The sequence below is a fragment of the Cherax quadricarinatus genome, chromosome 24 (assembly GCF_038502225.1).
Source record: "Cherax quadricarinatus isolate ZL_2023a chromosome 24, ASM3850222v1, whole genome shotgun sequence".
In the NCBI taxonomy this organism is placed as follows: Eukaryota; Metazoa; Arthropoda; class Malacostraca; order Decapoda; family Parastacidae; genus Cherax; species Cherax quadricarinatus.
The window spans coordinates 11,370,223-11,397,361 of NC_091315.1; the positions used below are offsets into that span (position 1 = coordinate 11,370,223).

The 27,139-nt window shown below is 41.7% G+C and overlaps 1 protein-coding gene across 3 annotated transcripts in view; it reads left to right on the top strand.

Annotated features, from left to right (window-relative positions):
* The first annotated feature begins 562 nt into the window (after positions 1-562).
* The window catches only part of LOC128690816 (kelch-like protein 20), a 165,852-nt gene continuing 139,275 nt past the window's right edge, over positions 563-27,139 (top strand). For 2 of the 3 annotated variants that reach the window (XM_053779546.2, XM_053779545.2), the window contains exon 1: positions 567-650. The gene's annotated coding sequence lies outside the window, so the exon portion shown is untranslated. Of the gene's footprint in view, positions 651-27,139 lie in introns of all 3 variants that reach the window. The other variant, XM_070088184.1, reaches the window with a different exon arrangement.

Sequence of the window (27,139 nt, forward strand, 5' to 3'; positions counted from 1 at the left end):
ACTGACACATCAAAATTTGCGAGAGCATAATTTCGTCAATTTTCCATCAAATTTCATACTTTTTTGTTTTATTACCTTCAGAAAAAGATTCTCTTCTATTTCATAAGAAAAAATAAAAAAATAATTTTTTGAAAATTCTTGGACACTGAGTGCACTTTGAAATTTGGCCTCTGGACCCTGAAAGGGTTAACTTTGATAATTTGCAGCTGTTCAGACTTTTTGTTAGACGAAGGCACCCTCATGAGCACCCTCATGTCTGATAAGAGAACACATAATAAACTCCAACTATGTATAATAACATGAGAAAAGAGATAAAAATTTCATAGCACCATGAATAGGTTAAACAAAAGAGCAACACATTTTCAAAAAAAAAAAAAACTAGAAAGAATACTAAGAAAAGTGTTTTACAGATAGTGGTGGCCTTCTGGAATAGGGTGCAAGGAGGTAATAAGTGTTATAACCACTAGAAATTTAAAAAAAAGTATATGCTAAATAAAAAACTGCCTGCACACTTTCTGTCTTGTTTACTGAGGAAATTTTATGCCTCTTAGTAGTTCTGGGGATTATTTTTCCCGCAGATTGATCTCAGACCAGTGGAAAGGAAGTATCACAGGATTAAGACCTATTAAGAAGCATATAGGAAAATAAAGGTATGTGTATCCTGAAAGTAAATAGAGGTTTGTAAAATCTGCCTGTCATCTTACATGTTAATCATACAGAAAGAAAAGATCATCAATCCTGCTAGACTGTATAAAATAAATAGGTTTCCATTTTACTCTCATTTGACAGGAAGGCAGTGTTTTGATAGATGGGTGGTGTCCATTAACCTACTAGGACAGTATAAAACTGTGGATGAGTTTTTATCTGTGCTGTGAAGATAAAAACACTAAAACTGAACATTGTAATGTACTTTGCTAAAGTTGTGGCAAGCATGATCCTGCTAGAAATCCATGGTGATATGTGCTATGTTGTTGTGGTTTACCATAAAATTTGAAACTAAGCATCTCACTACTTTCTCAGAGACATTGTGATGTATAATATCTGCTACTTTGTAATTTTTGTCTATGTCTGCATATTGTAAGGGCACTGGTATTTCACCTAGTTTAAGATCTTTCTCCAAAAAACACTAGAGGTATGTTGTACTTCTATATAAACTAGATGTAGTACAGTGGTACCCCGAGTTTCGTACAGCTCCCAACTCGAACACTTATGTAAGTGTATTATTGTAAGTTCTTTTTTTAAGTGTACAGTGGACCCCCACCTTACGATGGCATCATGTTACATTAAATCCACCATACGATACATTTTAATGCAAAAATTTTGCCTCACCTCACGCTAAAAAACTCGCCTCGCGCGATTTGTCCGAGACACGTCCCACGCGTGGCCTGAGCGCGCCTCAGCTGCCCCGTGGGTACCAGTGTTTACAAGCCAGCCAGTGCGGTCGCATCCACACATACAATCGGAACATTTCATATTATCACAGCGTTTTTAGTGATTGTACCTGCAAAATAAGTCACCATGGGCCCCAAGAAAGCTTCTAGTGCCAGCCCTGCAGTAAAAAAGGTGAAAATTACTATGGAAATGAAGAAAGAGATAATTGCTAAGTACGAAAGTGGAGTGCGTGTCTCGGAGCTGGCCAGATTGTATACCAAACCCCAAACAACCATCGCTACTATCGTGGCCAACAAAACGGCAATCAAGGAAGCTGTTCTTGCAAAAGGTGCAACTTTGTTTTCGAATAAGAGATCGCAAGTACTCGAAGATGTTGAGAGGCTGTTATTGGTGTGGATAAACAAAAAACAGATATCAGGAGATAGCATCTCTCAAGTGATCATATGTGAAAAGGCTAGGAAGTTGCATGAGGATTTAATTAGAAAAATGCCTGCAACTAGTGGTGATGTGAGTGAATTTAAGGCCAGCAAAGGTTGGTTTGAGAGATTTAAGAATCGTAGTGGCATACATAGTGTGATAAGGCATGGTGAGGCTGCCAGTTCAGACCACAAAGCGGCTGAAAAATATGTGCAGGAATTCAAGGAGTACATAGACAGTGAAGGACTGAAACCTGAACAAGTGTTTAATTGTGACGAAACAGGCCTGTTTTGGAAGAAAATGCCAAACAGGACGTACATTACTCAGGAGGAAAAGGCACTCTCAGGACATAAGCCTATGAAAGACAGGCTTACTCTGTTGATGTGTGCTAATGCTAGTGGTGATTGCAAAGTGAAGCCTTTATTGGTGTATCACTCTGAAACTCCCAGAGTGTTCAGGAGAAACAATGTCCTCAAGGCTAATTTGTGTGTGCTGTGGAGGGCAAACACTAATGCATGGGTCACTAGGGACTTTTTCTATGACTGGTTACACCATGCATTTGCCCCCACTGTGAAGAATTACCTCCTGGAAAATAAATTGGACCTTAAGTGCCTCCTGGTATTAGACAATGCTCCTGCTCATCCTACAGACTTGCCAGAGCGACTTTCTGGGGACAGGAGCTTCATTAAGGTCAAGTTTTTGCCTCCTAATACCACTCCTCTCCTGCAGCCCATGGACCAGCAGGTCATTTCAAACTTCAAAAAGCTCTACACAAAAGCTGTGTTTCAAAAGTGCTTTGTAGTGACCACAGACACTCGATTGACTCTAAGAGAGTTTTGGAAAGATCACTTTAGTATCTTCAGTTGTGTAAACCTTATAGGTAAGGCTTGGGAGGGAGTGACTAAGAGGACCTTGAACTCTGCTTGGAAGAAACTGTGGCCAGAATGTGTAGACAAAAGGGATTTTGAAGGATTTGAGGCTAACCCTGAGAAGCGTATGCCATTTATGGAATCAATTGTGGCATTGGGGAAGTCCTTTGAGTTGGAGGTTAGTGGGGAGGATGTGGAAGTGTTGGTGGAGGAGGACAATGAAGAACTAACCACTGATGAGCTGCAAGATCATCTTCAACAGCAAGAGGCCAGACCTGAGGAAACTGCTTTGGAGGAGGGGGGAGAGAAATTGAAGAAGTTGCCTACTTCAAAGACTAAGGAAATGTGTGCAAAGTGGCTTGAAATGCAAACCTTTATAGATGAAAATCACCCTCACACAGCCATTGCAAGCCGTGCTGGTGACTATTGCAATGACAATGTTGTGAACCACTTTAGACAAATCATAAAGGAACGGGAGGTACAGGCCTCTATGGACAGATATGTTGTGCGACAGAGGTCCAGTGACTCAAGCTGGTCCTAGTGGCATTAAAAGAAGGGAAGTAACCCCGGAAAAGGACGTGCTACCTAAAGTCCGAATGGAAGGGGATTCCCCTTCTAAACACTAACAACTTCCACACTCTCCCCTCCTCCCATCCCATCAATCATCACCAGATCTTCAATAAAGGTAAGTGTCAGTTTGTGTGTATTAAAATTAATATTTCATGTGGTAAAAATTTTTTTTTTTTCATACTTTGGGGTGTCAGGAATGGATTAATTTGATTTCCATTATATTTCTTATGGGGAAAATTAATTCACCTTACAATAATTTCAGCATACGATGAGCTTTCAGGAACGGATTAATATCATAAGGTGGGGGTCCACTGTATTTTTGGGGGTCTGAAACGGACTAATCTAATTTACATTAGTCCTTATGGGAACAAATTTGTTTGGTAACGGCACTTGAGCAGCCTTCTGGAACGAATTATGGCTGAAACTCGGGGTACCACCGTATACTATATATATACAAACATTGTCTCTACATCCACAGCAGGACTTGAACCTGCTAACTCTGTATCAGAGTCCACAGTACTTTACCACGAGACTAGACCTGCGAAAAGTATGGGCGCTTAGCCAAAGCTAAGTGATGTTTCCCCATACCCCCAGGCACCAAGCTCATTTTGGAAGTTATTTCATTGAATCCTGTCACATGCAGTGGACAACGAAAGAGATGTGAAATGATTAACAATTCGCAAACAGGCGAAATTATTAACAAAACATTGTCTCTATGTCTACAGCAGGACTCAAACCTGATAACTCTATATCAGAGTCCACAGTACTTTACCACGAAACTAGACCTGCAAAAAAATATGGGCGCTTAGCCCCCAGACACCAAGCTTGTTTTGAAAGTTATTTCATCGAATCCTGCCACACGTTCAGGACAAATGACTTTTACCCAGTTCAGTGTTGTTAACCAAGCCAATATTTTGACGCAAAAATGTTACTTAATCTGATTATTATTATTATTATTATTATTATTATATATATATATATATATATATATATATATATATATATATATATATATATATATATATATATATATATATATATATATATAAAACTGAACTGGGAACCCTCATCCTCAGAGAAGACTAAATGTACCTCAGGGAAAACTCAGCGTTCTCCCCGGAGCTGTTTGAATATTTTCTTCTCCTACCACCCCCTACAGCTACATGTGAACTTTATTAATAGACAGAATACGCTGATAGAAAACACAAGCATGAAAACATTGGTACAATATATCAAAGGTTATGAATCTCCTGCAGCTCCTCCGAAGCCGGACGCGAGCCCAGTATGCAGCATGCATTTCCCCTCTGGATGGCCACACTGAGGCGCTGGAACATGAAAGTGGCTGCCCTTGGGTCTCTGGTGGTGTCAATGAGTCTGTAACCCAGTTCTTTAAAGAAACATGTGGCATGTTTTCCCCATGATCCCAAGGTCTCTGATCCCACTGGGACAAATTGATATTGTTGGTTTATGTCCCTGTACATGCCAATTTTGTACTCCCTGTGGTCAGCAGCTCCTCCTTGTCGCCCAACACTGTAATGGATATAGGTGTCTGCCAGTGTGGACACACAGGTATAATCCCATGCTAAGAGCTTGCCATTCTTCCAAGGATAGGTGGTGATCCTGTTGGGGTGGTTTGCTGGGTTGTGAGTATTGTTGGCTGCTAGTGATTGGGGCTCCCTCTCAGCTGGGCATCCAGCTGTAACAAGGGTTCTCTTTATGTCGTTAACTTCATTGTGTTTTGCATGCCAGCCTTTGGTTTTGGAGCAGTTAAGACCATGTAGACCATATTGGTCGGCTTGCGCATCGCCGCAAATACACGTATATTCTGTGTGAATTGGGGCAGCAAGGTGCAGAGTCACTGCAATACGAAGGGTCTTGGGGTTGAGGCGCGTTCCCATTGCCGATATGGGAACTGTTTGGAGGAAGTCCCCGGAGTGAGGTGCACTCACAGCTTGGAGACGTGCAGTCTCCCTGTCTGATGTTGTAGCCCTGAGCATGTTGGCAAGCACCTTTTCAGTGATGGGGCCATCCCAGCCTGACTGTAAGCCAGTGCTGCACTAGGGTTTGGTGCTGGAGCAGCAAGAGTCTCCCATTCAGTGATGGCACTGGCATAGTTAGGGTCCTGCTTAGTAGAGCCCCGCTTTTCAGCATTACGCCTTATGGTGTTCTGCTAACACGGTGATCTCAAATTATGACCAAAACTTTCTATATGGCAAATGGTCTTTCAAATACGGCATGCGTCACCCAGTTTGTTTACATTCTCCATGAGCACATCTCTATGATGTAATAATCGCTCTTGGGCACATTAAATGGCTAATTTTACGTCAATATAGACATTTTCATTAATCCATCTATGATATTTTCTTAAAATTATATAAGAAATATGTTACATAGCACATAAACATGCTTTTTATATGCTATGGAGGTGTGGTTGCCGGGTGGAGGGAAAACATTACGTAATACTAATAATAATCACTCTTGGGCACATTAAATGTCTTATTTTACGTTAATACAGAAATTTTCATCAATCCATCTATTATATTTTCTTAAAAATTATATAAGAAACATGTTACTATTGAGGTGTGGTAGCCGGGCAGAGGGAAGACATTAGTCACTCCCCTTAATACATAACACTTGTTTACAATTCTCAGCTTGAATTATTCATTACTTCTCCATTTGTTTATGATGGCATCCAAAGATAGTTGTTAGAAACAATTAAACTCAGTGAAAATGGTATGTCGATGGTAATAAAATGGCTCTGGGCCACATTAAATATCGTGTAGCTATGTAGGTTGGTGTAGGTATGTAGCCCAGGCAGACTACATTTATTTATTTATTTATTTATTATTAATTTGGACATGATACATAGATGTACAAAGAAATACAGTGGTTAAGTGTAACATGCCAAAAGCCTCTTGTATGCAGAGCATCTGTGCCTTGTGTTATGGTCATGTGTTCTACTGAGGTTGACCCCTCAAGGAAGGTTCCTTGATGTTGGTGAGGGGCTCTTGATTTAGGGAATTGGATCTGTGCTCCAGTTCCCCGAATTAAGCCTGAATGCCTTCCACATCCCCCCCCCCAGGCGCTGTATAATCCTCCGGGTTTAGCGCTTCCCCCTTGATTATTATAATTATTATCTACTGAGGTTGGTAAGGAGACGTTTGAGGGGAGGGTTTATATCCGAGTTAAGTGTTCTATGTATGTAGTAGGTACAGTAATAAGTATGGATGTTTTGTACGGTGAGTAGGTTTAGAGTTTTGAATATTGGTGGAGTGTGCTGCCTGTAGTGGGAATTTGTTATTCTGACTGCAGCCTTTTGTTGGGTAATTAATGGTTTGAGATGGTTTATTGTTGTTTAGCCCCATGCACAAATTCCATAGGTGAGATAGGGGTAAATAAGTGAGTGATATAGGGCCAAGAGGGCTGACTGTGTAACATAGTACCGTATCTTCGATAGTATGCCTACGGTCTTGGAAATTTTCTTGGAAATTTGCTGTACATGTGTTTGAAATTTGAGTCTATTATCAAGGTGGATTCCTAAGAATTTTCCCTCTGTGAGATTTGTGACAGGCGATCCGTTTATCATTATGTTAAGACAGACATCTGTAGCTCTGTTTCCAAACTGAATGAAGTAGGTTTTGTCAATGTTGAGAGTAAGTTTGTTAGTCATCATCCAGGTAGATATTTTCTGTAATTCGGTATTTACAGTATTGGCTAGCATGACTGGGCTTGGGTGAGAGAAGACATATGTAGTGTCATCTGCAAATAGTGTGGGTTTGAGTAGTTGCTATGCATTTGGCAGGTCGTTTATGTAAACGAGAAAGAGAAGAGGGCCAAGGACACTTCCCTGTGGGACACCAACTGTAATTGGCTGTGTGGAAGAGTTTGCTTCTTTTGTGTACACATATTCGCTTCTGTTGCTGAGGTATGACTAGGTAGTTGAGGGAGTGCCCTCTTATACCATAGTGTGACAATTTTATGTGGAGCAAATCATGGTCAACTGTACCATGAAGTCCCAGTGGGACTTCTTTTTTCTCTAGCGCAGCATATATTTGTTCTAGCATATGTATAATAGCATCATTCGTATTTTTATTAGGCCTCAACCCAAACAGGGGTTGAGTATGTCGTGGGAGATGAGGTAGGAATAGATTCGCTTATGAATTAACTTTTTGAAGATTTTAGAGAGGGGGTGTAAGTTGGATATTGGCCTATAGTTATTCAAGTCTGTTTGGTCTCCTTTATGTATCGGGGTGACTCGCTATTTTGAGAACTCTAGGGAAGGTAGAGGATTCGATGGATTTGTTAAAGAGTGTTGCAATGATTGGTGACAGCACTTGCGACACTTTTGTATATAAAGGGTGGTAAGGTATTTAAATCTCCTGTCTTGTTTGTTAGTGTGTTGATAATAAGGGAGACTTCTGCTGGGTTAGTCAGAGCTAGGAACAGTGTGTTCGGGTAGTTGCCAGTGAGGTAATTATTGGGTGGGGTATTTGAGCTTGGGATTTTATTGGCTAGGCTTTTTCCTATGGTGGAGAAGAAATCATTGAGTCTCTTTGCTGTTTCAGTTGGTGGGAGTTGGGGGTTCATCTGGTTTAGTTAGTTCAATTGCGCTATTCCCTGATATCTTTTTTGTTCCTAGAATTTCTGATAGGGTTTTCCAGGTCTTTTTTATATCACCTTTTGAGTTGGATAATCTCTTCTCATAATGCAATTTTTTAGCCCTTCTTATCAGGCTAGTTAGGATTGACGAGTAACGTTTTGTTTGGTTTCTGGTTATGTGACCCATTCTATACTTTTTTCATATAGGTGCTTTGTATTTATGGATTTGAGGATGCTGAGTGTTAGCCAGGGACTGTTCAGTCTCTTAGCTGTCATCTGTTTAGTTTTTTTTAGGGTAGTGCTTGTTATAGAGGTATTGGGTCTTTTTTAGAAAATTATTAATACATTCGTCAATATCTGTATAGATTTCTAGCTCAGTGTGCCAGTCAATGTTTGTATTGCTGTTGTGAAGTTATTAATGGCTGCCTCATTATGAAGTCTGAAAGTGACTTTAGTAGTGTCTTGGGGTAATTTACCTAGATTAATTATGAGGAAGGTAGGGTAGTGGTTTGTGGTATTATCTGTGATTATGCCTGACTTTAAAGGGGATATGGTGTTAGTCCAGATGTGGTCTAGTAGGGAAACTAGTCTCTGTAATTCTTGTAGGTTTTGTTACTGATGGTAGCAACAAGCAGTTACTCATAGTATTTGTGAATTCAGTACATTATTATTATAACTGATAATTATATATATGTATATGTACCTGTACCTAAGTCAACTTACACACTGTGCTGGCATGCAGGTACACATTAAAATCACTAAGAGTGTCTTATGAGTCTTGAAGCTGCCATATTAATAATAATAATAACACAATAATAATCATTCTAAGGAGCATTAACCCTTTCAGGTTTTCGGCCGTACTAGTATGGCTTACGCCCCAGGGTTTTTGACGTACTAGTACGCCTAAATTCTAGCGCCCTCAAATCTAGTGAGAGAAAGCTGGTAGGCCTACATATGAAAGAATGGGTCTATGTGGTCAGTGTGCGCAGTATAAAAAAAATCCTGCAGCACACAGTGCGTAATTAGAGAGAAAAAAAAACTTTGACCATGTTTTTGGATTAAAACAGCCACTGCACTGTATTTTCGTATGGTATTTATTGTTGTATTCTAGTTTTCTTAGTCTCATTTTATAGAATGGAAGACATATTACAGAAATTGAGATGATTTTGACTGGTTTTACAATGAAAAGTACCTTGAAATGAGTTCGAAGTAGCAGAAATGTTCGATTTTTACCAAAGTTCAAAAGTAAACAAATGCCAAGCGTCCAATACACGTCAACTGGTGAGTCTAATATTCTTTCACAGGTGCGCTGATATTATTTATACCATTTCTACACTAATGCAGTAGTCTGCATAACAGTAAATCTTCTATTTTTTGTAATAATAAAAATTCAAAGTGGAAAGCCAAAGAAATATAGGAGGGGCCTGGGGATGTGACTAACGAACAGAGAACTTGTTATTTTAGTGCCAGGAATATCTTTCTTGTTTGTTCTGGACCCTATTCGGAAATTGGCATCTTTTGAAATTTGTGTGAAATTGGTAAAATTGCTAAATTCTGACCATTTTATTTGATAGTTGAAATCGGTAAATGGGTGGTTTCTTATACTCATTCGATAGAAAAAATGGAGTTCTAGCGAAATAGTTATGATTTTTGTCTGCTGTATAGCCCTTGTGGCTTAGCGCTTCTTTTTGATTATAATAATAATATGATTTTTGTCGACTAGTACACTGGAATTGGCCGAAAATAGTGCTCAAATTGGGCAAAATCGCCGATGCGTAAACATCGTCGAGACCACTAACTTCGCGAGAGCATAATTCCGTAAGTTTTCCATTAAATTTCATACTTTTGGTGTCATGATCGGGAAAAGATTCTCTATCTTTTCGTAAGAAAAAATATTGTTTTTTTTTAAATTGGGGACCCTGAGAACAAGTCTCGGAGAGGACCTGGGGACCCTGAAAGTTTCGGGTTTAATATCATATAAAATGTTAATATAGACATTTTGCTTAAGCCATCTAAATACACCCCACAGTAGAATAAATTAACGTAAATATGAGATGTGGTAGCCAGGCAACTTGTAGGACTTGTGGTAGCCAGGCAACTTGTAGGACTTGTGGTAGCCAGGCGACTTGTAGGATTTGTGGTAGCCAGGCGACTTGTAGGACTTGTGGTAGCCAGGCGACTTGTAGGACTTGTGGTAGCCAGGCAACTTGTAGGACTTGTGGTAGCCAGGCAACTTGTAGGACTTGTGGTAGCCAGGCAACTTGTAGGACTTGTGGTAGCCAGGCAACTTGTAGGACTTGTGGTAGCCAGGCAACTTGTAGGACTTGTGGTAGCCAGGCAACTTGTAGGACTTGTGGTAGCCAGGCAACTTGTAGGACTTGTGGTAGCCAGGCAACTTGTAGGACTTGTGGTAGCCAGGCAACTTGTAGGACTTGTGGTAGCCAGGCGACTTGTAGGATTTGTGGTAGCCAGGCGACTTGCAGGACTTGTGGTAGCCAGGCGACTTGTAGGACTTGTGGTAGCCAGGCAACTTGTAGGACTTGTGGTAGCCAGGCAACTTGTAGGACTTGTGGTAGCCAGGCAACTTGTAGGACTTGTGGTAGCCAGGCGACTTGTAGGACTTGTGGTAGCCAGGCGACTTGTAGGATTTGTGGTAGCCAGGCGACTTGCAGGACTTGTGGTAGCCAGGCGACTTGTAGGATTTGTGGTAGCCAGCATCTTGTCGGATATGTGGTAGCCAGACAACTTTTAGGACTTGTGGTAGCCAGGCAACTTTTAGGACTTGTGGTAGCCAGGCAACTTTTAGGACTTGTGGTAGCCAGGCAACTTGTAGGACTTGTGGTAGCCAGGCAACTTGTAGGACTTGTGGTAGCCAGGCAACTTGTAGGACTTGTGGTAGCCAGGCAACTTGTAGGACTTGTGGTAGCCAGGCAACTTGTACTTGTAGGACTTGTAGGACTTGTGGTAGCCAGGCGACTTGTAGGATTTGTGGTAGCCAGGCGACTTGCAGGACTTGTGGTAGCCAGGCGACTTGTAGGATTTGTGGTAGCCAGCATCTTGTCGGATATGTGGTAGCCAGACAACTTTTAGACTTGTGGTAGCCAGGCAACTTTTAGGACTTGTGGTAGCCAGGCAACTTTTAGGACTTGTGGTAGCCAGGCAACTTGTAGGACTTGTGGTAGCCAGGCAACTTGTAGGACTTGTGGTAGCCAGGCAACTTGTAGGACTTGTGGTAGCCAGGCAACTTGTAGGACTTGTGGTAGCCAGGCAACTTGTAGGACTTGTGGTAGCCAGGCAACTTGTAGGACTTGTGGTAGCCAGGCAACTTGTAGGATTTGTGGTAGCCAGGCAACTTGTAGGACTTGTGGTAGCCAGGCAACTTGTAGGACTTGTGGTAGCCAGGCAACTTGTAGGACTTGTGGTTGCCAGGCAACTTGTAGGACTTGTGGTAGCCAGGCAACTTGTAGGACTTGTGGTAGCCAGGCAACTTGTAGGATTTGTGGTAGCCAGGCAACTTGTAGGACTTGTGGTAGCCAGGCAACTTGTAGGACTTGTGGTAGCCAGGCAACTTGTAGGACTTGTGGTAGCCAGGCAACTTGTAGGACTTGTGGTAGCCAGGCAACTTGTAGGACTTGTGGTAGCCAGGCAACTTGTAGGACTTGTGGTAGCCAGGCAACTTGTAGGACGACTTTTAGCCCAACATCAGAGAAAATGTGTCACTATAATATTACTGGAGGTAACTAGAAAATTATTCCTTTCGTATGCCTTCACTCAGGGTGTCATTTCTTCTAAAAATGGTGTTACATGAGAATGGGAGTGTTTCTCTTTATTTATTCTACTGTATCAACATGGAGACAACTTGTACACAATGTAAAATGACGAAAACCAGACGGGTTCATCTGGGTTGTTTACATTATGTGTGGGTGGGGTGGGGAGGGCGGCCCCTGCAGAGTACCCATACTTCCCAACCAGACTTTATACAGATAAAACTCACCTTTCACCATACATTAAGACTAATAATATTTTAAGGTAATTAATGAGTGTACTATATATGCAGGCCAAAGCAGCATGGATTTGAGTCCTTGGCTAGTGCAGTGTTGTTATTGATCAATACCACTCGTTCGTGGTCACAATACTATAAAATACTGCTCGTTGAACTAGTACACCAAACAGGGACTAGAATGAAATTAGCCTAGAGTCATCCACGCCATCGTGTATCCTTGGGTAGCGAGTACAACATTCAGTGCTGCTGGATGTGCAACTCTTAAGGATCATATGGTTCAGTGGATTAGGGCATCATGTGTTTTCGCCCATCATGAGGTAGGCCAAAGCAGCAGGGGTTCGAGTCCTTGGCTAGTGCAGTGTTGTTATTGACCAATTCCACTTGTTCGTGGTCACAGTAATATACATATATACATATTCTGCTTATGGAGGCTAGTAACCAAACGGAGTAGAATGAAATTAGCTCTGAAGCACCTACACCATCATATGTCCTCGGATCACAGTACAACTCTGCTGGGTGGGTTACAGTGTAATGAATTTACACTCACCATGAGGCGGGCTAAAACAACACGGGCTTGATCCCTCGGCTAGTTGCAGTGTTGTTATTGATTAAATACCACTTGTTCATGGTTACAATACTATATATGCTGTTTGTGGAGGCTAGTACACCAAACGGGGAGTAGAATGAAATTAGCTCTGAGGCACCTACTCCATCGTATGTCCTCAGATCACAGTACAACACCTAGCTCTGCTGGGTGTGTGATTCTTGTAAGATTGTATGGTCCAGTGGGTCAGAGCATCGTGAATTTTCGCTCACCATGAGGCGGGCTAAAAGAACACAGGTTCGATCCCCCGGCTAGTTGCAGTGTTCTTATTAAATACCACTTGCTTGTGGTTACAATTCTATATATACTGTTTGTGGAGGCTAGTACACCAAACGGGAAGTAGAATGAAATTTACTCTGAGGCACCCACACCATCGTATGTCCTCGGATAATGGTGCAACACCTAGCTCTGCTGGGTGCGTGATTCTTGTAGGATTGTATGGTCCAGTGCGTTGAGTCATAATTTTTCACTCACCATGATGCAGGCTAAAACAACATGGGTTCGACCCCCCAGCTAGTCACAGTGTTGTTATTGATTATATACCACTTGTTCGTGGTTAAAATACATTGGGCACAGTATTGTATTCAATACACAATGGAGGCACGAAAACAACGTGCTCAACAGCTGAATAGGTGCACTAACTGTTTAGGTGAACACAAGGGAAGTAAATGCTCACTGAAGAAGTGTTTTAAATGCAAGGGTATGCACCATACAGCTTTATGCTCAAGCACTTGTGCTGACCAACAACTGACTTCCACAGAAACCGGAAGTTACCAAACAACAGCATTTTATGTAAGGGATAAGTAAATCGACTGCTCTCCCAATAGCTCAAAATGAGTTATCTAATAAATTACACAAAACAAATGTGCTAACACTATTTGATCAAGGCTCACAAAGGTCCTTCATAAGAAGAATAGTGTTACAGAAACTGTATCAATAAATCTTGCACAAGAGATGAACGTGGAGAATATATCATAGCCAAATTTAAATCAAAAGACCTGCAAAAACCCCTCACAATTCTAAACATCTACAGAGTACCACAGTCAAACATTTATCACTTTAGTGAAAAACTAGGAAACATGATTACTGATGCACACATGAATAAGGACCACCTACTACTAACAGGAGATTTCAACATAAACATACTACACGACCAGGACCCAAAAGTAACCGAATTCACAAACACAATGAGTAACTGCCTGTTGCTACCAGCACTATCTAAACCTACAAGAATCACTGAGACAAGCATCTTCTTAATAGACCACATCTGGACAAACACCATATCCCCTTTAAAATCAGGCATAATCACAGACAACACTACAGACCACTACCCAACCTTTCTCATAACTAATCTGGGCAAACTGCCACAAGACATTACTAAAGTAACCTTCAGACTACATAACGAGACAGCAGTTAACAACTTTATAGCAGCTATGAATAACATCGATTGGCAAAATGAGCTTGAAACATATACAGATATGAATGAATGTATAAATAATTTTCTAAAAAAAAGCCCAAAGCCTCTATAAGAAACATTGCCCTAGAAAAACTAAACAGATCACAGCAAAGAGACTGAATAATCCCTGGCTAACACCAAGCATCCTCAAATCCATTAAAGCACAAATATGAAAAACAGTATAGAATGGGTCAAATAACTAGAGAACAGTCTAAACGTTACTCGACAGCACTTACCAGCCTGATAAGAAGGTCTAAAAAATTGTATTATGAAAATAGATTACATAACATCAAAGGTGATATGAAAAAAACCTGGAAAACTCTATCTGAAATTCTTGAAACTAAAAAGTTATCCAAAAACAAAACAATCAAACTAACAAAATCAGATGAACCCATACTCACTCCAACCGAAACAGCAAACAAACTCAATGTTTTCTTCTCCACCATAGGAAAAAATCTAGTGAACAAAGTACCAAGCGTAAATACCCATTCATCAGACTACCTCATAGGTACCTACCCAAATACGCTATTCCTGGCTCCAACCAACCCCATAGAAGTTACGCTCATTATAAATACCCTTAAAAACAAGGCAGGAGACATAAACAACTTGCCTGCTTTTATGTACAAAAAGGCTTCTCAAGTATTGTCACCAATTATTGCAACGCTCTTTGACAAATCCATTGAATCATCTACCTTCCCAACAATCCTCAAAATAGCGAAGGTCACTCCGATCCACAAAGGAGGTGTCCAAGCTAACTTGAATAACTATAGACCAATATCTAACTTACCTCTGCTCTCTAAAATCTTTGAAAAATTGATTCATAGACGGATCTATTCCTACCTCGTCTCACACAACATATTAAACCCTTGTCAGTTTGGATTCAGGAATAATAAAAGTACAAATGATGCTATCATACACATGTTAGAACTAATATATACCGCACTTGAAAAGAAAGAAGTCCCGCTGGGCATTTTCATGGATTTACGTAAAGCTTTCGATACAGTCCCCCTCAAGGAAGGTTCCTTGATGTTGGTGAGGGGCTCTTGATTTAGGGAATTGGATCTGTGCTCCAGTTCCCCGAATTAAGCCTGAATGCCTTCCACATCCCCCCCCCCCCCAGGCGCTGTATAATCCTCCGGGTTTAGCGCTTCCCCCTTGATTATAATAATAATAATAATAATTTCGATACAGTCGACCATGAACTGCTGTACTCCAAATTAACACACTATGGTATCAGAGGCCACTCCCTCAACTACCTAAAATCATACCTTAGTAACAGAACTCAATATGTGTATGCAAATTATGCAAACTCTTCCAACCAATCACAGTAGGAGTCCCACAAGGAAGTGTCCTTGGACCACTCCTCTTTCTCATTTACATCAATGATCTACCGAATGCATCACAGCTACTCAAACCCATATTATTTGCAGATGACACTACATATGTCTTTTCCCACCCAAACACAGTCATACTAGCAAACACAGTCAATGCCGAATTACAGAAAATATCTGCCTGGATGATGACTAACAAACTTACCCTGAATACTGATAAAACCTATTTCATTCAGTTTGGAAACAAAGTTGGAAATGATCCAATTAACATAACGCTAAATGGATCATCAGTCACAAGACTTACAGAGGGAAAATTCCTAGGTATCCACCTTGACAGTAGCCTTAAGTTCCTGACACACACACAACAAATCACCAAGAAAATCTCCAAGACTGTAGGCATACTATCAAAGATAAGGTACTACATTCCACAATCATCTCTCCTGGCACTGTACCATACACTCATATACCCTTATCTTACATATGGAATTTGTGCATAGGGATCAACAACATCCAATCACCTAAAATCCCTATTAACCCAGCATAGGGCAGCAGTAAGAATGATAACAAATTCCCACTCCCGCCAGCATACTTCACCAATTTTCAAGTCTGAATCTGCTCACCATTAAGAACATTCATACTTATTCATGTGCCTACTACATACACAGAACAATACACGCAAATATAAACCCTCCACTCAAACTTCTCACCAACCTAAACAGGACACATGACCACAACACAAGACACAGATCTCTTTTTGATATACCTCGTGTCCATATCACACTGTGTAAAAACTCTTATGCACATAAAGGGCCCCAAAATATGGAATTCATTACCAGAAGATATTAAAGTAACCCAGTCTGAAAATCAATTTAAGACTCTTCTTAGAAGCCACTTAATCACCCTAGACTAAATGCTAAATACTCAGTACACACTCACCTATGTACTCCCACATCATAACTTCAACAATCACTTTGAACCTTTTATCCATTGTTGACAGGAATATAATTGAATCATTGTTTTCACAAAAAGCATTTTCGAATATATGAATATATCTTTTGTCTTATACAAATTTAATTAACTTATAATTAATAATCTACTGTACAACTATGATATACTCCTTAGTGTTAAGTAGTCTGTAAGCCAATAATGTTAAGTTGGACCATAATGCCTAGGCATAATAGAGGCTCTCTTTGCAGTGCAAACCACTATTGTAAATACAAAATCTCAATGTACTGTTTGCAAAGACATAAAATAAATAAAAAAAATAATTAAACAGCCCCACTCCAAAGTACACCTGGATATAGCTTTTTTTTTTTAAAGTTCTGGTAAACAGACATATGACGTAGCCAAATTCACTGTTGGTTTAGGAAACAGGAAAAAGACAGTGGAAGCTGCGGTAGTAGATGATTTGCCTAAGTTTGTGCAGATCAGGGGACTAACGGCACCAAGGTCAACTTACCTTGTCCAGACGAACAGGCGGACACTGTTAATCCAATTGGTTTAATCATTGGAAGTGATTATTATCACTGTTTTGTGCAAAAACTATAAGAAGTAAACATGATGTTCACTTGCTGAAAACAGCAGGAGGCCACATGATATGTCGTCCAATTCCCTCTCAAAGTGGGACATAAGCTGATATTGATTCAGTGGAAAATGTACTAGTCACAAGAATAACCTCTGATCATGTGCCATAGCACATGATTAGAGGTTATCCTGATCATGTGCTGGAAGAAATGAATGAACCAGTTGATAAGTTGTGGAATTTAGATGCGATAGGCATTGATGTAAATAAACCAAGCCCACAAGAGTCTCAGACTTATAACCAATATTTGGACACTGTCAGATACGTATGGCAATGGACAGTATTGAGTTAGGTTACCATGGAAATTAAACCCACCACATCTGCCTAGTAATTATCGCATGGCTTTCGGACAAATTAAAGCACAAATACACGAGCTCAGGAAGAATCCAGAGCTCCTGACTATATGATAACATACAAGAACAGTTGGACAACAACTTCATTAAGGAAGTAGTCAAAAACAAGATGAAGACAAGCTTATTATCTCCTGCACCATGGAATCAGAAGGGATTCTGAAACCACTCCATTACGTGTTGTATATGTTGTATACAGTTGCAGACCACGTGCTAATTAAGATGTAGTAAGTCTTGATGATGACAGGACCCTCACTAATTGAGAAACTTGGAGACGTGTTTATGAAATTTCGCACAAATCCATATACCTACACGGCTGATATTTCCAAAGCTTTATTAAGGGTAGACCTACAAGAATTAGAGATTATACTCTATTCTAGGGCCTGAAAATCCACATTATTTTCAAAGTCCTGTGAAAACATATCGTTTCCAGTCAGTTTTGTTTGGTGCAACATCCAATCCATTCTTGCTAGAAGCTACTCTAAATATACATCTGAAGAAATCTGAAAGTTCCTTCAGAGACATCTTAAATAAAAGTTTTTATGGGGACAATCTTCAATATACTGTGAATAAAGAGGAGGATTTGAAATCCTTTTACAGAGGCGCTAACAAGGAAATGACAGATGCAAATATGCCTCTAAGGATGTTGAACACATTCAACTCAGTTAAGGGAACTTATCAAAGATTTCACTGAATCTGAAATTTCTAATTGCAACAACATACTTGGACTTAATTGGAACACACAGGAAGACACTTTGAGCCTCAAACCCCTCAAGGAAGGTTCCTTGATGTTGGTGAGGGGCTCTTGATTTAGGGAATTGGATCTGTGCTCCAGTTCCCCGAATTAAGCCTGAATGCCTTCCACATCCCCCCCCCAGGCGCTGTATAATCCTCCGGGTTTAGCGCTTCCCCCTTGATTATAATAATAATAATAATATAATAATTTGAGCCTCAAAGGAATAAACAATAAACCATGAAGTAAATCCAAAAAACATAGTTTACTGTCAGAGGTATCACAATGTTTTGATCCTCTAGGACTCGTCTCACCAATCACCATAAAACGCATGGGATGAAATATCCACTGAGTTTAAACAGCTTCATCAAATTAAATTCCTCACAAATAGGTCAAGAGGGAAATAAGTACGCATCACATGTTCTGTGATGCGTCACCCAAAGGTTGTGGCGCTTTAGCTTGCATGAGTAATGCTGAAGGAAGTTTATTAATTACTTCAAAGGCCAGGGAAGCACCCCTGAAGGTCAAAACAGTACCACAATTTGAAATGACGGCACTATGTAGGTACAAAATTAGCTATCTCAACAAAGTGCTTGATCTCACTGTTGAAAAAACGGTGATCTGGAGTGATAATGTAGGAATTCTCCAGTGGTTACGAAATAACAAAGAGTAAGCTGGTCTGTGTACAAAACAGAGTAGCAGAAATAAGAAAGATGCAGAGAGACTAGCTCTTTCTCCGTCTCTACCCAGGAGAATCCAGCTGACATGGCATTTGGTGTCCCACTCAAGAAATTTGTGGATAATAAATTATGGCTCCACGGACCGAACTGGCTCTCTAATAAAAATAACTGGCCTCAGCAAAAAGCTCACATTATGCCAGAAGAAATAGCCCGCTTGAACACAGCAGAAATAATCTGCTTCAATAAAGCAGCTACGCCAGAAATAGTCATTGATGGCTCTAAATACTCATCTTTGGTTAAACTCTTAAGAGTTGCAGTTCTTGTCTTCAAATTCATTAAAAGGACAAAGCCTAATTATGAATTTACCGAATCCATCAAATACTGGGTAAAACAAATACAGAGTTTAGTTTAATATGTTTATTATGCACCCCATACCCATCCTGTGGACGGTAGTTAAAGGATTACAGAGGTACATAATTGGTCCAGGGACTGGACTCCAAAGTTTTGATAGCTGAGCAAGTTACAGAGGTAATGAACTCACAATTTACAAAGGTAATGAACTTCAGGTAGGTCTGGTCACAATCATGACAAGTTACAAAGGCATTTACAGATTACAGAGGTACGTAATGGGTCCAGGGACTGGGCCCCAAAGTTTTGATGGCTGAACTAGGTACAAAGGTAATGAACTCACAAGTTACAAAGGTAATGAATACTGTAAGAATGGTTACTTACGTTTATACATGGCTACAATCATAAACAAATTTTAGAGTAATGAGCAATTCACACTTCCACACCCGGTCACAACTGTAATGAGTTATTGGTGCAAATATTGATTGTTGAGTCACACACACACCACACACACACCACACACACACACACACACACACACACACACACACACACACACACACACACACACACACACACACACACACACACACACACACACACACACACACACACTGACACTGACACACACACACACACACACACTCACTGACACACACACACACACACACACACTTTAGTTTAATATCTTCATTATGCACCCCATACCCATCCTGTGGGCGGTAGTCAAAAGATTACAAAGGTACATAATGGGTCCAGTGACTGGACCCCAAAGTTATGATAGCTGAACTAGTTACAAAGGTAATGAACTCCAGGTAGATCTGGTCACAATCATGGCAAGTTACAAAGGTAATGAATCAGCCTCACTCCTATACATGGTTACAGTCATGAACAAATTACAAAGTAATGAACCACTGATACGTCCTCACCTGGTCACAGTTGTAATGAGTTATAAATACAAATATTAAGTGGATCATACACACACATTAGCGCGCCCGTGCACACATACACACACGAGGGCGCACGCACGGACATGTGCACACGAGCGTACAAATATATGCATACACACAAGGACGCACACCCACACACACACCCACACCCACACACACACCCACACCCACACACACACCCACACCCACACACACACCCACACTCACACACCCACACACCCACACCCTCACACACACCCTCACACACCCTCACACACACCCTCACACACACCCTCACACACACCCTCACACACACCCTCACACACACCCTCACACACACCCTCACACACACCCACACACACACCCACACACACACCCACACACACGCACACACACACACACACACAGGGAGGCAACAACGAGTCATGGTACGTAATGATGTATCACAGTGGGCACCTGTGACGAGCGGGGTCCCACAGGGGTCGGTCCTAGGACCAGTGCTATTTTTGGTATATGTGAACGACATGACGGAAGGGTTAGACTCAGAAGTGTCCCTGTTTGCAGATGATGTGAAGTTAATGAGGAGAATTAAATCTGATGAGGACCAGGCAGGACTTCAAAGAGACCTGGACAGACTGGACACCTGGTCCAGCAAATGGCTTCTCGAATTTAATCCTGCCAAATGCAAAGTCATGAAGATAGGGGAAGGGCACAGAAGACCACAGACAGAGTATAGGCTAGGTGGCCAAAGACTGCAAACCTCACTCAAGGAGAAAGATCTTGGGGTGAGTATAACACCGAGCATGTCTCCGGAAGCACACATCAATCAGATAACTGCTGCAGCATATGGGCGCCTGGCAAACCTGAGAACAGCATTCCGACACCTTAGTAAGGAATCATTCAAGACACTGTACACCGTGTATGTCAGGCCCATACTGGAGTATGCAGCACCTGTTTGGAACCCGCACTTGATAAAGCACGTCAAGAAACTAGAGAAAGTACAAAGGTTTGCAACAAGGTTAGTTCCAGAGCTAAGGGGAATGTCCTATGAAGAAAGATTAAGGGAAATCGGCCTGACGACACTGGAGGACAGGAGGGTCAGGGGAGACATGATAACGACATATAAAATACTGCGTGGAATAGACAAGGTGGACAAGGACAGGATGTTCCAGGGAGGGGACACAGAAACAAGAGGCCACAATTGGAAGTTGAAGACACAAATGAGTCAGAGAGATAGTAGGAAGTATTTCTTCAGTCATAGAGTTGTAAGGCAGTGGAATAGCCTAGAAAATGACGTAGTGGAGGCAGGAACCATACACAGTTTTACGACGAGGTTTGATAAAGCTCATGGAGCGGGGAGAGAGAGGGTCTAGTAGCAACCGGTGAAGAGGCGGGGCCAGGAGCTAGGACTCGACCCCTGCAACCACAAATAGGTGAGTACAAATAGGTGAGTACACACACACACACACACACACACACACACACACACACACACACACACACAAAGTGGTCATTGCAGTGATGTATAATCCACCACAGAACTGCAGGAGGCCAAGAGAGGAATATGAAGAGAGCAACAGAGCAATGGTGGACACACTTGCTGAGGTGGCAAGAACAGCTCACTCCAGCAGAGCAAAGTTGCTGGTTATGGGGGATTTCAACCACAGGGAGATTGACTGGGAAAACCTGGAGCCACATGGGGGTCCCGAAACATGGAGAGCCAGGATGTTGGACGTGGTGCTGGAAAACCTCATGCACCAACATGTTAAGGACACTACCAGAGTGAGAGGGGAGGATGAACCAGCAAGATTGGACCTTGTGTTCACCCTGGGCAGCTCAGATATTGAGGACATCAAGTATGAGAGTCCCCTAGGAGCTAGCGACCACGTGGTTCTGTGCTTTGAATACATAGTAGAGCTGCAAGTGGAGAAAATAACAGGAGTTGAATGGGAAAAGCCTGACTATAAAAGAGGGGACTACATAGGGTTGAAGAACTTCCTGCGGGAGGTCCAGTGGGACAGAGAACTGGCAGGAAAGCCAGTAAATGAAATGATGGAATATGTAACAACAAAATGCAAGGAGGCAGTGGAAAGGTTTATTCCCAAGGGCAACAGTAACAGCGGGAAGGCCAGAACGAGCCCCTGGTTTACCTGACGGTGTAAGGAGGCAAAAACAAAGTGCAATAGAGAATGGAAAAAGTACAGAAGGCAGAGAACACACGAAAATAGGGAGATCAGTCGCAGAGCCAGGAATGAGTATGCACAGGTAAGGAGGGAGGCCCAGCGACAGTATGAAAATGACATAGCATCGAGAATCAAGACTGACCCGAAACTGTTGTATAGCCACATCAGGAGGAAGACAACAGTCAAAGACCAGGTGATCAGATTAAGGACAGAAGGTGGAGAACTCACAAGAAATGATCAGGAGGTATGTGAGGAGCTGAACAGGAGATTTAAGGAAGTTTTTACAGTAGAGACAGGAAGGGCTGTGGGAAGACAGCACAGAAGGGAACATCAAGAGGGAATATACCAACAAGTGTTGGATGACATACGAACAACTGAGGAGGAGGCGAAGAAGCTCTTAAGTGACCTTGACACCTCAAAGGCGATGGGACCGGACAACATATCCCCATGGGTCCTTAGAGAAGGAGCAGAGATGCTGTGCGTGCCTCTAACCACAATCTTCAACACATCCCTTGAAACTGGGCAACTACCTGAGAAATGGAAGACAGCTAATGTAGTCCCCATATTTAAGAAAGGAAACAGAAACGAGGCACTAAACTACAGACCTGTGTCTCTGACATGTATTGTGTGCAAAGTCATGGAGAAGATTATCAGGAGGAGAGTGGTCGAACACCTGGAAAGGAACAAGATTATAAATGAAAACCAGCATGGGTTCATGGAAGGCAAATCTTGTATCACAAACCTCCTGGAGTTTTATGACAAGGTATCAGAAGTAAGACACGAGAGAGAGGGGTGGGTAGATTGCGTTTTCCTAGACTGCAGGAAGGCCTTTGACACAGTTCCCCACAAGAGATTAGTGCAGAAGCTGGAGGATCAGGCGCACGTAAAAGGGAGGGCACTGCAATGGATAAGGGAATACCTGACAGGGAGGCAGCAACGAGTCATGGTACGTGAAGAGGTATCACAGTGGGCGCCTGTTACGAGCGGGGTCCCACAGGGGTCAGTTCTAGGACCAGTGCTATTTTTGATATATGTGAACGACATGATGGAAGGAATAGACTCTGAAGTGTCCCTGTTCGCAGATGACGTGAAGTTGATGAGAAGAATTAAATCGGACGAGGATGAGGCAGGACTGCAAAGAGACCTGGACAGGCTGGACATGTGGTCCAGCAACTGGCTTCTCGAATTCAATCCAGCCAAATGCAAAGTCATGAAGATTGAGGAGGGGCAAAGAAGACCGCAGACAGAGTATAGGCTAGGTGGACAAAGACTACAGACCTCACTCAGGGAGAAAGACCTTGGGGTGACCATAACACCGAGCACATCACCGGAGGCACACATCAACCAAATAACCGCTGCAGCATACGGGCGCCTGGCAAACCTGAGAATAGCGTTCCGATACCTTAATACGGAATCGTTCAAGACACTGTACACTGTGTATGTTAGGCCCATACTGGAGTATGCAGCACCAGTCTGGAACCCACACCTGGTCAAGCACGTCAAGAAGTTAGAGAAAGTACAAAGATTTGCAACAAGGCTAGTCCCAGAGCTCAAGGGAATGTCGTACGAGGAAAGGTTAAGGGAAATCGGACTGACGACACTGGAGGACAGAAGGGTCAGGGGAGACATGATAACGACATACAAGATACTGCGGGGAATAGACAAGGTGGACAGAGATAGGATGTTCCAGAGAGGGGACACAGGGACAAGGGGTCACAACTGGAAGCTGAAGACTCAGACGAGTCACAGGGACGTTAGGAAGTATTTCTTCAGTCATAGAGTTGTCAGCAAGTGGAATAGCCTAGCAAGTGAAGTAGTGGAGGCAGGAACCATACATAGTTTTAAGAAGAGGTATGACAAAGCTCAGGAAGCAGAGAGAGAGAGAGGATCCAGTAGCGATCAGTGAAGAGGCGGGGCCAGGAGCTGAGTCTCGACCCCTGCAACCACAATTAGGTGAGTACAATTAGGTGAGTACACACACACACACACACACACACACATGGTAATGCATTATTTACAGCTAGCAAAGTCAGGGTATTTCTCCAGAATGGTCTGTAATATACCACTGTGGATAAAATACTTTGCCATTTCTTGAACATTTCTGAGTGAGTTGTTTCTAAATTCATTAATTTGGTGACACTCCAGTACATAATGACGCAGGGTGTGACAATAGTCCATCTGGCAAAGTTTACATTTCGTTTGGTCTACATCTGGTGGTGGTGATTTAACCTGCCAAAGATACTTGTAACCCAGCCGGAGCCGGGCGGTAGTGACATCCAAGAGTCTGCTTATTTTGTTGGATGCACCATAGACATGTGGCTCCTCCTGCATGATGGAATGATGATAGATGGACTGACTTGCGTCAATCTCCCTAAGTCTTAAGTCATTAAAGTTCATTTGAAGTTCTTTTCGTATTATTCTCAAACTGCTAACTGACAACCCAAGATTGTAATCTACCCCTTCCTTGAAAGCATACAGCTTAGCCAATTTATCAGTTCTATCATGCATCTGAAGACCAATGTGAGATGGAATCCACAGCATGTGCACTCTGACTCCACTGTCCACAATCTTACCATACCTGTGTCTGGCTTCTGACACAAGCATGCCACAATTTATACTTAATGAGTTGAGAGCATTTATGGATGACAGAGAATCAGTTACAATTAAAGTGTCAACCTTAGATACATGGACACATTTGAGTGCAAGGAGTATGGCAAACAGTTCTGTTTGAAGGGTAGAGGCCCAGTTATTGATGCGTGCTCCAATTTCTTTATGAGAGCCATCACTCTGTGTGACAACAGCAGCACTACCAGCTGCACCAGTGGACTGGTGAACAGAACCATCAACGTAAATAATTTGTGAAAGATTGTTCTGTGTGACTAAGTTATCAATACAGCTTAAGGCATCATGTTTGGCTTCAAGACGAAGCTTTGGTTGTGATTTAAGAAGAGTTTTGGGGGGAAATGGAGGAATGGTAGTTTGGAATGGGGTAATATCCCATGGAGCAGGGAAATGTCTCTGTTGTCTAACTTGATATAGATCATGTAGCTGGTTCATGCGGAGGTCGGTTCCAGTTTTTTCGATCCATCTTGAAGGATGTTCACCAGTGCTGAGGAAAGTTTGGAGGGCTTCTGTGCAGGGGTTTGAATGGGCTAGCCTAAGCATATTGACCCCAATAAGGATATTTCTTTCAGTAACACGATCTCTAATGCTTGGAATATTAAGTTCTTTCCGCATATTTAAAATTTTGGCAGTACGAGGGCATCCTAGGATGATCCTCATTGCTTCGTTTTGCAGTTTTTCCAGCCCTCCAAGCTTCCAGTCAGACACGAGTGCAAGTAGTGGCGCCGCATAATCAACCAATGATCTAATATAAGCAAGATAATACAGAAAGATGTCTTCTCTACAGAGTACAGATTTCTGGGAGCACAGGATAAATCCCTAAAGAAACCTAATATGATTAATTCTTTAGGACTTGATCTTGGCTCAGAAAAGATTATAAGATGTCGAGGAAAATCATAATTCTTTAATACCTAAATGGTCAGCACTGTATAGCCCTTGTGGTTTAGCGCTTCTTTTTTATTATAATAATAATTTAATACCTAAAGAAGCAATACATCCGATACTGATCCCCCAAAATCATTGGCTAACAAAACTGTTTGTTAAAAATGCCCACAGTAACATGTTACATGAGGTAGCTGACACACTTCGTCACATACGACAATCTTACTGGATACCTCAAGGTAGACAAAGTGTGAAAAGCCAAATAAGGGACTGTATTACATGTCGTCACTTCGATGACTGAACATGTCAGTATCCAGGTCCACCTCCATATCCCGCTGTGCGAGTATGTCATGTCACCATTTGATGTGACAGGTGTAGATTACACCGGACCAGTAATTTTAACTAAAACTGTTGACAAAGTTCCCATCAACATGTACATCTGTTTGTTCACCTATGCTACGACTAGAGCAGTACATCTAGAAGTAGCCACTGACATGTCTGCTGAAACCTTTGTCAAACTATTTAGGTTTGTAGATGAATGGTTCAGAGAACCGACATGTTGGAGCCAGAAGGGCGTGTCCCAGACTGATAATTTCAGATAATGCAATAATTTCAGATAATGCAACAAAGTTGCATTATAATTTCAGATAATGCAACTTTGTTGTCGGTGCTGCTTATATAAGCAAGATCTTTTATCAACTAGAGGTACAACAGATGCTGAATCATTGCAGATGTCGTTGGAGACACATTCCTCCCAAGGCTCCATGGCAACGCAAATTTTATGAAAGAATGATAGGCATCATAAAACGTTTAAGAACATTAAGGAAGACTCTTCATCGTTAGCGAATCGACTTAGAAGAATTTCGAACAGTCGTAAATGAAGAAAATAGTCAACACAGACCTCTAACTTATGTTACCGATGATCTGGACAATTTGGAAGTGTTAAGTCCGTCTCATTTACTCCATGGCAGAAGGCTCAAACCGAATTCCTCCCATGAATGATAAAGAAATCATGGAGGATCCTGCTTATCTCGAACCTGAGCAACTCAGACGTAAATTCAAACACCTCAATAAAGTGATTGAACGTTGAGAGAAAATTTGTTCCTGAAAATCATACATCCTTAAGACCGGGTGACAGTGATTGACAATGATGGTCCAAGGTCTCAATGGATTCTTGGAAAAATAGTGAACATACATCCTGATGCAAATGGAACCATCAGGACAGTTGAAGTTTTAAGCAAAGGTGTAGTGAATAAACGGACAATTGATAAACTAGTGCTGTTAGAATTATACAATGTGTTGAAAACAAAGTGATTCTCCAGAAACCCCACAGACTAAAGTTGTTAAGAAAAGACAATCAGCATTGGTGGCCAGTAAAAAAATCAAAATGATGTTAAGAAATGAATAGCTCACCTACGGCAAACTTTTGCCTGCTCCTCAATGTGGAGAAAATTCTCCAGTAAAGGAAGCTCTCTGAGGGACTTAGCCCTCCCGGAAGGGACTGCTGGACTCTTCCTTCCTCGCAAACAGTTTTATGAGGATATATGTATGTACCGTAGTTTCACGAGGCACGTCTTCCTTTCCTTTGC